We start from the raw sequence: 14100 nt of genomic DNA on the forward strand, positions 1-14100 counted from the left end.
ATTCTTCTTTGTGTTCAGACACCAATGAGACCGGCAGCTCTACATTTATCTTGCCCTGTTGCGTCTTCTTCGTCTACTTACTTCCCCTTCTTCTATCAATGTCTATCAACAAGACCGTCTGGCGTTAAACATCTGCGAAAAGCGTGCACGATAATCGTCCTGTGTGCTCGGACCTTAATGACTGAATATTTAAAGAAAAACAGCTAGACTTGCCACACACTTCCATTCCATTCCCTGTGTCAAACCACTGAAAGAGCTTCAATTAAGTCTTTTGTTCTGTGGTGACTGAGTGCTTGTTAGATTCCATCATCGTCCTGTCTGAAAAACACATCCTTCTCATTCATCAGAGAGGCCAAATTTCTATTTTTAACATGCTGTTCACGTTCTTTTGTTACTTGCACAGTCATCCCTGTTTTCATGATGTGGCTTGATTTGGAGGCAAAGAACAGCTGACGCTCCAGGTGTGCTGATAGTGGGTGGGCTGAAACAATAGTATTGCTGAAGAAAAAAAAGAACATCATGATTATTGTCTTAAAAGGCTTAAGTGGGTACTAGGGCTGGGTATTGACACAAATTTCACAATTCGATTCGATTTCGATTCACAAGCTTGCAATTCGATTCGATTTCGAATATTGATTATTGTGGATATTATCAGGTACAATACATGGCAAATTTCTCAAGGAAAACAAATCTCTTAACCAATGGTGTAAACTATGGGAGTCAGTTGTATCATTAAAATTGTTTCATTAGCCTACTATAGCCTAATATTGAATTTAAAGATTTACTGATTTGTATACAAACACTTAAATTACACTTTATTTTTGTAGTAATGTTTATTTTTCTAGTAATAAAGTTATATGAAATATAAACATCTAAATGGTGGCCGTCATAAAAACTTGCCAGATTTATTCAAACATGCATTAAATATTGAATAACATAAAAAATTATAATGAATATGTAATGTGGTGCATATATTTAGCTAAATGCTCCTCTCTAGAGTTAATTTTTCTAGCTGACTAACGAGTTCATGCCCGGTCACTGGATATGGTTTTTCTGAGGTAAATGTGCCGTTACATGACATTCTACAAGCTGTTTCACTGACGTCTTTCCACGGTTGAAACACTGATTGAGCGATTCCATGTGACAATAAGGATTTCAATAAGTTGTACTCAACACACTTTCAGATGCTCATTCTTGTTTATTTCACGCTGTAACTGGTAACATTTATACAAGATTCTTGGGACTTAAGGATCGATATCGGTTCGTAAAAATGAGAATCGATTAAAATCGAGAAATCGATATTTTTTTATCCAGCCTAGTTGGTACTAAATGAAAACCATCCAGTGCCATAGTGGTGTGGGGTAGAAGCAATGACAAACTCTAGAGTGGTGTATCTTAGAAGCTTTCAGACGATGTGTAGAAAGAAATATTACAATTTCTAATTGTATCGAGATATATATGTATATGTATGTGCATGCATACATATATGTATGTGGCACCATGGTGTCTTTTCCTAAATTATGCAGTGCTGGGGTGACCTCAAAATATTTAGAGCTCCCTAAGGGTGATAAAGGGACGTTTTAGGGTCAATATGGGCTCGTAAATTGTCATTATGTCTCCTTAACTCAAAGAATGTGTTTGTGGTGAAGTGAAAAAGTAGACCATAATTCCAATCTTAAAGGGCTAGTTACCCCAACAATGAGGTTTGTCATAATTTACTCACACTCATGTCATTCCACCATACAATGTAAGCGAATGGTGACCATAGGCTTTGAAGCTAGAGTAAGGGAAAAAAATCGCCATAAAATTATATGACTCGTACTCTAGGTACTCTTTATATTTTCTAGGTGTTCTGAAGTCATAATAGCTTTAAGAACAGACCGAAATTTAAGTTGTTATTCATTGGAACATCTCAAAAATCTTGTAAGACAGACCCAGTCAATCGCAGTGTCATTTTAGTGTTATTTAGAGTTAACATTTTGAATTTGCTTTTATTTTTATATTTTCAGTTTTTATTTAAGTGTTTGTGCATTTGTCTTTTATTAGCTTTTCTAATATTTCTATTTAACTATTTCTATTTTATTTTTTATTTCAGTTTTAGTACTTCAACTTACATGCATTTCAGTTAGTACCCAAGGCTACATTTCTAATTTTCGTAAAGTATTTTTTTCATTTTTTTTTTCATACAATATTTATATTTTATTTTATTATTTCAGCTTTATTTCATATGATCCTTTCAGCCTTTTTGAATTGGATACTCTCTCAAACTTCCCTTATGGAACCTGGATAGGGCTATGCTGTACAGTGACTTATTCTAAGAATATCACATTACAGCATATCATATTATTGTATTATAATAAGTATATTCATATTCAGATCATTAATCACTTCCTTTTGGTCTGAAAATTTGTTTTACAATGTTTAAAATGTTTTACAAGCCTCCTTATGGTCTTACAAAACGATAAGTTTAAAAATGAATGATAATAATACAAATTTAACAGATTCGCTTTATTACCGAAAGAACATCGACCATCAAGAGCAATATCTTCTCTCTCATGATTACATGCTGTTTGCGTAGCCATTCCAGGTTTGGCATGTATGTGCATGTGTTTTATAAACTGTCTTGTGGTAAGTGTCTGTTTTTGCAGTTGTGGTGTTTACCTCACCTTCACTGAATGTCTTCAGACCCAGCTGTACCCAAAAGTTCTGTGTCTTTCTCCTAACTTCTAATACAGATCCAGAACTGGGTTGCTTCTGACCCAGAATCTGTGCTGGATGGAACTCATTGCTGATGTCCCCTGGAGTGTCAGCACTGCCTGTTCTAGTTATTCAAAATAAGGCCATTTTCTGAGGTTTCACTGAAGCATCTGCAATGCAAGTTGTTTAGAATAAGGACTTTGAAGGACAAGGTCTTTGGCATGCTTGTTCATTAAAAAGACGCCAACGTGTTTGCATGTTTTCCAAGGGTCTGTTCAATGTTTTTGTCAAATCCTGCTTTTGTTTGATCCACTTCCTTCCACAATGTGTTTTGGTCCTTTTCTAATTAAATGAATGTAAGCGAAATCTTAAGATCCACTTGTGTGTTTAAGTTTAAGACTTTGGGGACCTCTTTGCTTTCTGCCCAATGACAAGCAATGACCTATTTTCCTCAGTCTCCAAACAGCACTGCTAAAACCGTATCCTAACCAGATGCACTGCACTACATCGATAAAGTAAACAATGAATTCTATTTTTATATGCATTTTAGAGCCACAACGAGCTGCATGACATTTTGTTTATCACCTGGCTTACTGTACCTCTACTGTGGCAAGCTGTGTAGCCCTGCCCACTGTGGAATCATATTGGTCCCAAATCCTGCTCCACATAGCTGTATATCAAACATTAATTATGTTCTGATTGTGTCACATGTGATTTCACTTTAAATGTTCTGTATGTATTTTTTTATAATTTGTTTTACTGTTCTAAAGCATAAAATGATTGCAGATATTTAGGAAACATGCTAGTTCACATACTTGTTTCTGTACAGGGCTACAACGCTACAGCCAGTTATTTTACTTTGTAATGTGTATTTTTTCCATACTACGTTCTGCGTAACATCTTATTTATGTTTCGTGGCAAAAAGGAAATAATATAGGTTTGAAAAAAAATTTGAGCCAAGGTTCTCCAGAGTTGTCAATTTGGGCTGGTTCTAAATTAATACTTTGTGTGCTTAATGAACAAGGTGGAGATGGTTGAAACCTGTACAAGCAATACTGCCTCTAATTAAGTGAAACCATATTTAGAAAGGGCGATGCTGTAGTTATTATCAGCTTGAGCGTGTTTTCTCTACTCTACTTTTGCTGGCCTCGGCTTGTGTACTTGGCTTTGTGCAGCGGGTCTGGTCTGGTTTAAAGTGAGCAGGCATTGGTTATGTGTGTTTTTATGTTTACCTATAATAATACCTATAAGACAACAAAATGTACTCTCAAAATGTTTCTCACAAACAGACATACATGTCAGCTTGTTCAGGCATGTTTAAATGGCAGAGGAAGATTCCCTCCTGCTGTGCTTTGCTCTGAAGCCAAGTTCAGTCCACAGGTCCTTTTCATAGACTGTAGGTCCTGTTCAGTAGGTGGTCTTGAATGAGCTGATTTGCTTTGATGTTAATACAAAAAAGGACATAGGTAATTTTCTACCTTGAATTAAATTAAAATTAAAAAAAAATTTTTTAATGTAGGTAAATTTAATTTTAGGATAATTTAATGTTGTTTTATTTTTGACATTTCTTTTAACTTTATTTAATTTTAGAAATTTATAAATATTTGTTTTATTTTAAGAAATATTTTAAATACAGTACTGTATTTCTTAAAATAAAATACATATTTGTAAAATATTTAAAAAAAACAAGTCTTAAGAAATGTTTAATTTTATTTTAAGATACTTAATTTAATTACAAAATAAATCAAATATTTGTTGAAAATATTTTAAGGAGTATGTTTTGCAGTGTTATGCAAGGTTCAACCTAATGTGCCAGTGCCAAACTTGTTTTTTTTGTGTGTGCTTTTGTTGGTATAGGCTACAACACTGTGAAGCATAAGTGATTTAAGTCACTCTTTAGTCTCACTAACATCACATGACATTTCTTGACAGTAATCATGACTAGCTGAAGGCTGATCGTCTTACTCAGCAGATGGGTGGAGGAGTATATGCGTTGTTCACTCGTCTCACCTGGGTTTATCACCACACCTGTTAATATATCATTACAAATTGTTATTGCTGCATTTACCTATTAATTTGTATGTGTTCAGAGGTGTTTTTCTCCATGTTTTGAGTTAACCATGTGCAGCTGAGCGGGTTTTAAACGCGTAAGAGGATAACCGGATTAGGCAGCACTTTGTGAGTCAGTGGTGGCCAATATGTCTGGGTTAGTTTTCTTTCTCCCAACAGTCACATGGTTATTTTTTTAGCCGCACTATGTCTCTCAGCGCTCATAACAACACACAATCAGAAGCATGCAGGTCTGGTTTGAGATAGGAAATGGGCTTCCCACCTCCGTTTCTTGTCATCCGTCCAAGCCTACCACAATCCTGGGATGTTTCAGGCTTTATGAAAAATGCAGGACAGTGTTGGGAATACTGATGCTGATGTTTCACATGGATGTCAGAATAAGAAACCTCTGATCCCCTCATCAGCACAACCTTTTATTGGCTCTCAGTCCTGTCTGAGGATAACGTAGCATGACTGAGCCTTTAGCAGGCCGTTCCCAGCACGAGAACACCCGGGCGCGTGAGATTGCTGCGGTAAGGTTTCACCGTCAAAAAGAACAGCACACATCTGGGATCAACAAGTTAAACCAGAGTTGTTAACCTTCAGATTCCAGTAATCTGGCGTAAGCATGATTCCAGCTTTCACAACAGCTGCAGAGCAGTGCAGAGAAGAGTTCAAAGTTCCAGAATTTGGCACCATTTGAGTATAAGTTCTTTTGATAGTTTATTATAAACCCTTTTAAAGCACTGTTCTTAACTTAGACCTAAACTGATTGTGGTCTGTTCAAAAAAAAAAAAAAATTAACAGTACCCATAGGCGATTTAGAGTAATGATGATAATGCTAAGCGCTTTCCAGATAGCAGAAACAAGCTTGGGTCAACATCATTGGCTTGGAATGCACATTGGAAAATGCCTGTCCCTTGTAAACCTAGCAGACTGGAGCTTAGTGAAGTGCTTGAACCCAAATCATGCTTTGGTTTTTACGTGTATGGTTGCTAGTGTATGTATACGGTGCATGCGACGGGAATTTTGTAACCTGCACGTGCATAGGCCATTTTTTCTAACTGTACAGTACATACTCTCATATGTTCTGAGTTTTGTTGCGGTAAAACTGGCCCGTGTTGTTATTTCAAAATTGGCAAAGTAACAGAGGGGACAGAACAAGAACAACAATAAACCACTGAAAGGAAACAACAATAGATGCCCACGTTTACAAGCGCTTGTGTGAGAGGTTTGCAACTCTAGTTTAAACTAATAGAAAATACTTTTATCAATTATAATAACTTTTGGAGAGAAATTGTGCCAAAACTGCTGACAATTGCTGAATCTTCCTAGTGCACATGTCGAGTGCCTGTGTTCACGCACACTTGATGGAGTAGGCTATAGTTTGAAAGGCTGTATGTTTAGCTGTACATATACGCTAAGTGTTTGCGTCAAAACAGAATTACTATACTTCAGGCCGATTTGTAATTCTGTACGCAACTCACAATCAATTTCAATACTGGAAGGTTAGCAAATTGCTTAGCAACAAAAAATAGCACACAAATATTGGATAAAATAAACAATTTAAGTTACACAAACTAATTTAATTGATACTTCTCAGTAATTGATAAAAAATGAGTAATTATCTTGCCATCTTGAATTTGACTATAGAGTCCTGCAAGGATGATGGATTTTTGTAGGCCATTCTGAAAGTTAGCATCACTGTCCCTCAAAAAAAAGGGGGTTTTCCAATGGCTTTTGTATAATTGCAGAAAATAAGCTCAGTGAGCAATGAAAGTTTATGATTCTTGCATGTTTTACTCACAATGATATGAATTTATCCATAATTTACTTCACTAATCAACACAATTTTTATGATCTTTGAAGCCTAAAATTAAATTGACAGAAGTAAATATTTAAAGTTAGAAATTATAATTGAACTACACCACGGTCGCATGACTTCAATGTCGCCATCACTAAGCTTCCGACAACTGTCAGGTTTTATTTAAAGTCTACAAGTTGTATATTTTGAATATTTTGCGACAGCGTGCACATTAATACAGTGTGTTGAAAAAGCAAACTAGATGACTTTATCTGTTCGGCATCATGACGTTTAATGTCCCTAAGAACTGAGTCTCATTTAGCCACCTTAGCAACTACGTTTTTAAAGACGCGTAAAAGTAAAAAAAAATTCATGTCATTGAATATAACATGAAAATTTCTTGAGCTTATGTTCACCACAGACCTAATTTCAGACATTTAACCAAAAAACCCATTTAAACTTTAGGATGATGGAACCGAAAGTGCTAAAATGCTAACTTGTTTCCAGGTTTTAGGACCCATTTCTGCTGAACTCTTCTTTATTTACATTTGCATTTATGCATTTGGCAGACGCTTTTATCCAAAGCGACTTACATTGCATTTCAAGGTACACATTTACATTCTTATCAGTTCTTGCTTTCCCTGGAAATCGAACCCGTGACTTTGGCATTGCAAGCACCAACGCTCTACTGTTTGAGCTACAGGAAAGCTTTAGCTCAAGCTTTGCGTCTTTGACCATCTCATTGCGTATTCTGACAAAAAATTGTGTTTTAGCTCAATTTTAAAACTATTCCCTTGTTCTGGTGAGTGAGAGTGATGCTTTTTTTTCTGAGTTCTTATAGTAGGACTGGAGGACAGAAGATTACAGGACTGAGTGATCGAGAACAGTCCATGAGAGGCTGATCTGATGATGCCACAAGTAATTAGAAGCTTGTTGAGGGTGTTTGGCTTTCTCCAAACATTTAATTTGTGATATGAAGGGGTCTCTCAAGGCAGGGAGAAGTGAATCTGCGATTTCTGTGGGAATAGCACATTTTAAATTTACCATGCCTTTAGAAGATGTGGTTGTTGTGTGTGAGTGTAATTGTTGGGATGTAACAGCAGCATGCATGCACAGTTTTTCTTAGAGTTTAGATATACTAAGAGGTATTCAGAATGAGATTTGCGCATTTTGCCGCATTAAATATATAATTAATGCCACATGTTAAACATTCACAGTCCATAAAACATTCTGTTCTTACATGGAGCTAGCTATTTTAAAACAGTTTTCAAATATCAAGTCATGAGTTTTAGAACAGGTTTTTACTTTTAATGGTGGTATTAAAATCAAATGCTGCCTTCGGAGGCTACATTCCAATGTAGGAAGGCATCAAGACACGTCCGAATCCAATGTTAGCTTCACTTCCTGTCTCCTAAAATACCTTCATCTAATGACTTTTTGAAGGATGCATAGATGTATCCTTCGCTGCCTTTGATATCCCACAGTCCCGTGCTTTCCATTCTGTGAGAGTTGAGCTAAAAAAAAAGTTAAGCTGATATTTTTTACTTATAAAAACATCAATACAAAGTGAAATTAAATTAAAAAACTTAAAACAAATTTTATTTCAACTAGTTGCCAGGGGAACATTTGTCATTGTCATGTTTTAACTTGATGTAAAAGAACAACTAAAACTGAAATAAAATGAATAAACTATACACATTTCCAAAAATGACAAAAAACATGCAACAAAATTACTGAAATTCAAATGAAAAAAGAAAAAATAATGATAAAAACTCATTTTAAATATTGATAAAAACTATAATATTATCTTAATGGTACTAAAATAACTGGTAGCCTTTCATTATCCATTTGTTTCACATTTTGTGAAAACAGCTCTGTGTGTGTGAATAGTAAATAGGCCTTTATCTGCTCCATGCAATCACATTTAAATGGTTTTACCACCTTATGAAGTATATTACTCCCAGAGGTCACAAGGGATTACCAGACAGGGTAAAAAAAATGGTTTGTGCACAGCTCCATCAGATAACTTTGATTCAGCTCACTTACAGGCGGAAACAACTCCATAAAAGAGAAACAGACCGTCCCCTCTGTGTCTGCACAGCTGCGGCCCAGACATGGCATTGTGCTGCAGGCGTGCGGGGTGTTCAGGAGATGTCGATCTCTGAGAGAGGAGATTGAGATCTCGTTACGGCTTTGACGGCATGTCTCCGAGCCTGTTCGGCAGCAGATTTGGCAAAACATGCCACTGATTTTGGCAGTGAATTGTGCATCATAGGAACTGAGCTAAATTATCCATTTCACTACACTAAATAGACCGTGGTGCATGTTACTTTTTTTTGTTTTTGTACCTGTCGAAAGTTTCTTGTAATTTTTTCTGGAGGTGTTCAACTACACTACATGTACAACAATTAAATTGGCCACAGCTCTTTAAACCTGAATTCCAATAGAAACACTGTTTCTCCTAGATATTTTGAATTAAAGGGTTATTCTGCTGAATTTGTATGAGGTACAATGACCTAATCTGTACGAGACAGCAATCTAGCTGTTTGAGGTTATAATGATGATGTGTTTTGTCATCATTCATAACAGTGTAGTCAACCATGTCGGTCGCATAAAATGTATTGTGAAGTGGTTCTGCAAGGAGAGTCTCACCCTCAGCATTATATCGGATGGAGCTAAGAGGCATGCACAGGCATCAAGTGCAAGTGACCCTGCTCTTGGTTGGCTGATTTAAGCAGATTTCCAAAAACAAATCCTTTTCATAGCCACAATAACAGATGATAATATTCTAAAGTAGCTTAAAATGGGCAGCTTCCTACTTATTTCAGTGACTTGATTTAGACCTTACAGTTTTCATCTATAAAATAATTTTCACTAGTGTTGGGATGCACAATGTAACCATATTGGTTAATGGACAATATTAGATATTTTTTTTGTGATCATATTTATTGTAAAAATTAACTTTTTATTTGTCATAAAAAGTTAAAAAAAAAAAGAAATGAAGCAAACGGTTCAATGGAAACTTTTACAAATCTTAAAATGAATATCCATTTTTATTTTTGGCATTTTGTATATTAATATTACGTTTTTATTCATTTTAAATTAGCTTTTATTTTATATTTTCAGGTTTTCAATTTTAGTTACTTGATTTTATGTTTTTTGACATTTTATTAGTTTTGTTTTTAAAAGTGTTTCTAAATGGTTTGAATTTATTTTATGAATTTATTTTATTTCACTTATTAAAATTAAACTTATTTTAGTTAGTAATTTTAGTACTTCAAATTAAACTTATTTAAGTTAGTTGCCAAGACAACATTCATTTTTTAATTTATTTTCATCTAAAATGCTTTATATATATATATATATATATATATATATATATATATAATTATTTCCATTACACGAGAGTAGATGTTAAAACTTCATGCTGATTTGTACTCGGCTTTCGCCAAGATAATCACCAACTAAGACGTAGCTTTACAGTAACCTATGCTTCTCCATCCATTTACGCTTCTTTCCATCTGGTGACGTGAATCTTCTGTCTGGTGTTAATACAGTGTATTGCGCGTCAGCACACACAACGGCTGCAACCACAGTGCGGTCCCCCCATAACAACCCTCTGGATTGAGCGGAGTAGGGAACATCTCTAGGGTCTTCAAGTGGGCACCTTCCGTCCTCAGTGTTTCGTCGACTAGCCCACGACACCTCAAGAGGGCTCGACAGTGACTCTGGCGTCCCAGAGTCACCCCCCTCCGTCCCCCACTCAACTCAGCCCAGGTTACTGACCTCTACTTCCCTCTTGCTGCTGAGACTTAACCACAATCTCACAATCTCTCCGCAACCCAACCATACGCGCCAACCCGTTTGACTAAGGCTGTCGAGCCCCACTGGTGCGTTAATATGCAGTTTCAGTGGCATATATATATATATATATATATATATATATATATATGGCATTTACTGTAAAATTATTCATTTAAATTTTTAGTATTTTATCACAAAATAATTGCTTATTTGTAATATCAGTGCATCCCTAGATATCTGTATTGGCCAGTATTGTATTTCGGGTCGGGTGGGTTTGTCACGTGTTTCAGTTTTGTTTCCATGGTTTTCCATTGATTGTTTGAGTCATTGCACCTGTCATTCATTTCATTGATTAGTTTTCATGTGTATTTAAGCCCTATGTTTTGTTCAGTTAATTTTTCCATTCATACATCACTTCCACATTAAAAGATCTGCACCCTGGCTCAAAAGCTACCAGCCCGATAGTCCATCCTCTCCTCCTCAAGCTTTCTTCCAGTCTCTCTCATGGCTATTCTGATGGGAATGGGGTTCGTCTGTTATTGCAGCTGCCGGCGTCACTTTTGCGAGGGAAGCAGATGCCTGCCATGTTGCCGTGTGGTTGATTAAACCGGTGAACTGAGTATAGATGTTAGCATATTCCTTACACATTGTCAGTTATTAACCAAGCCTTATGAAGTGGAAATAAACAGTAGAGTAAAAGCTTTGCCAGAGGGACCAAATACAATCATATAAAGTAGGCTGTCTACACTTCCAAAGCCATGTATGTCTGCAATTAATATTGTTTAGCAGTGTGTGTTTGTGGATTTCTAGCTTAGAGACTCCTGTACATGTCGTGCTTAACTACCGTAAAAACAGTACTAGCACAGACGGGAAGCGGACACAGTCTTAATTATTAGTTGATTGACAGCTACCACACTCGCTCTACTGTTTTACAGGCTGTCGTCAGTTGATTATCGAGGGTCAGCAGAGGTTGTGGGTACTTCCAGACAAGCTTTCCACAAGCTCCATGGGAGGGTGGCTTCAGTGTTTTGTTCCCTGCTCTCCACGTTTAGTATGTTTGCAGCTGCCACATGGTCTTCTCTGCCAAACACCAACAAAAGATATTACACCCCCTACCATCAGATTTTCCCAAATTTGCTATTTAAGCTATTAATCCAATTTTCTGCTGATTGAAGAAGAAAATTCTTGAAGCGTTTGGCATAAAGCTGCAAAGTAGGACAAGTCCGGGCAATAATGGATGCTAGACATGGTGAGGTTCACAAAAATTCAAATGCAAGGGGAAAAAAGTTTGGTTTGACTGAGAACTTGAAATGTAAACCCCACTATGAAATTGTTTGATCAACACAACTTTCAGTCCCGGCATACAATTTTTTTATTTTTTTTTGTGTTGAAATGGGGCATATAGTTTTAAGTGATATATCTTGATTGCTCACAATATATTTGTGATGATTTTGCTGCCGCTATAATATTAAGCATTGATTTTGGGCTAGTTTCTGAATTTTTCCTTACTTGTGTGAATGAGAGCGCCAAGGTGTTTAAACTTCATTAGCAAGAATTTTGTTAGTGTTGGTCAAACAGTTGATTCAGGCAATCAATTCAGATGTAATTCCTGCTGGGATTTCTCTGTTAGTGCGGTTCATTTGAACAAGTGTAACGCTGCCATCTGAACCCTGGTGTGCACCAAACAAGCGGACCAAGACTACTGAAGAGATGGGTCTCAGTCCGCTTGCAAAAGAACTCTGAAGGACCAAAGACATGTTAATGAACCAAAAACAGGACATGATGTCACAAGATGTGACCCTAAGAAGGACAGAATGCATAGTAGCGATGCTGCCCATCACATTTCGGTACAGGCATCAGAACAGCATCTCCTCACAGCAGATCTTCGTTGACTCCTTTATACATTTTATAAGTTCTTTATGAGTTCTCAGCTGGTCGAAATACCATCATGTATATACCTTATGCGCCAGAGGGACGAGGGCGCAGCCATCTTTAGAATATTGTCTTTGAACTTCTGTTTTTGCGGTCCCTCTCTATATCTCTATGGGATTGCTGTCCAGGAGTAATTAGCTTTTGAAGTGGATTTACTTGATGTAAAGTTAACAAACGTTATCATGAGTATTGTAATGTTTAAAGCAGATGTCTTAACAAATGTCAGTATACCGGGAAGATTTTGAGCCGTTCATTTATAAATAGGCAAGATCGCTGTGAAAATACAGACCCGAAGACAAAAGACACATAGCGCAGTGCTGAAAAGGGGCGGGGCTACATAAGGTCTATAGGTTATGCACATACAATGAGCTCATCTGGATGTTCGGCAAGTTCACGAAATATGAATAATAAAAGTTGACCAATCAGGTGAATGTATCCTTTAGGTTCGGTATCTTTAGGTTTGGTGTTAAAATTTAGGTTTGGTGAAAAGTGTTTTCCAATGTGAAGGCTAAACGGACCAGGACTAAATGTTTTTTATTTTTATTTGTGTATATTTTTTTCAAATTTGTTTGTATTTATTTTCTTTTGCTCCAGTCCAATATGTCACAGCCCAGGAAACCAATGTGCTACTTGCTAATGCAGTGGCAGGTGGTATTAGGGGGAGGGGACATTGATATTTCCCCTCGTCCCAATTATTGGTCTCTTTCTCTTGAAGAGATTGATTAATTGATACTTTTCCCCTACAGAATGTTTTTGTCAGTTCTCTATTTTTTCCCTTTAGCTTGAGTCCTCTGGACACATCTGTTAACATACTCTGAACAAAAGAGTTTAGATGATGCTCAGCCTGCTAAAACCACAGATTCATTGACTCTTTCACTCTCTCTCAAACCGCTCCCCCAGACCCCCATAGACACTCTCTCTCTCTCTCTCACACACACACACACACACACACACACACACACACACACACACACACACACACACACACACACACACACACACACACACACACACACACACACACACACACACACACACACACACACACTGACACACACAGACACACATACACTAAAACCACAGATTCATTGACTCTTTCACTCTCTCTCAAACTGCTCCCCCAGACCCCCATAGACTCTCACTCACCCACTCACTTACACACACATACACATACACACACACACACTAAAACCAGATTCATTGACTCTTTCACTCTCTCTTAAACTGCTCCCCCACATAGACACACACTTTCCATAGAAATAATGATTTTTATACTGTACAATCTGTATATTCTATCCCCTTACACTTTTTTTTCTCATGGGGATCAAAAAATGTCCCCACAAGGATTTTGGATATTATCATATTTTTGGGGATATGTTGTCTCTATAACTTAGGATTTACCTGAGACACACACACACACACACACACACACACACACACACACACACACACACACACACACACACACATACACACACACACACACACACACACACACACACACACACACACACACACACACACACACACACACACACACACACACACACAAATTACTAACATAACATTAACATTCTAAATGGGCACATTCCATAGACATCTATTGTTTTTTTTATATTTCTAGTTATAAATAGTAAAACTATATATAACCTATCCCTAACCCTGACAGAAAACTGCATTTTTAGAATTAAAAAATCCCCAAAATATGGTTAAGTAGGCACACACAGACACACACACCTGGGTTGTCCATTTCACAGCCCTTCTCTAAACAAACTGTAAACAGTGCTGCAGCAGAACACACGGAAAGATAAAAA

General features: G+C 36.8%; 2 protein-coding genes across 4 annotated transcripts in view; one reads left to right on the forward strand and one right to left on the reverse strand.

Moving 5' to 3' along the window:
• Positions 1-14100, reverse strand: part of nmu (neuromedin U) — a 367892-nt gene that overhangs the window by 92445 nt on the left and 261347 nt on the right. The gene's annotated exons all lie outside the window — the stretch shown is intronic.
• daam1b (dishevelled associated activator of morphogenesis 1b) overlaps positions 1-14100 on the forward strand; it is an 86482-nt gene that overhangs the window by 20260 nt on the left and 52122 nt on the right. The window lies entirely within an intron of this gene.

Source organism: Siphateles boraxobius, unplaced genomic scaffold (genome assembly GCF_051911475.1).
Source record: "Siphateles boraxobius isolate OS27281-9 unplaced genomic scaffold, OSU_SipBor_1 8, whole genome shotgun sequence".
Lineage (NCBI taxonomy): Eukaryota > Metazoa > Chordata > Actinopteri > Cypriniformes > Leuciscidae > Siphateles > Siphateles boraxobius.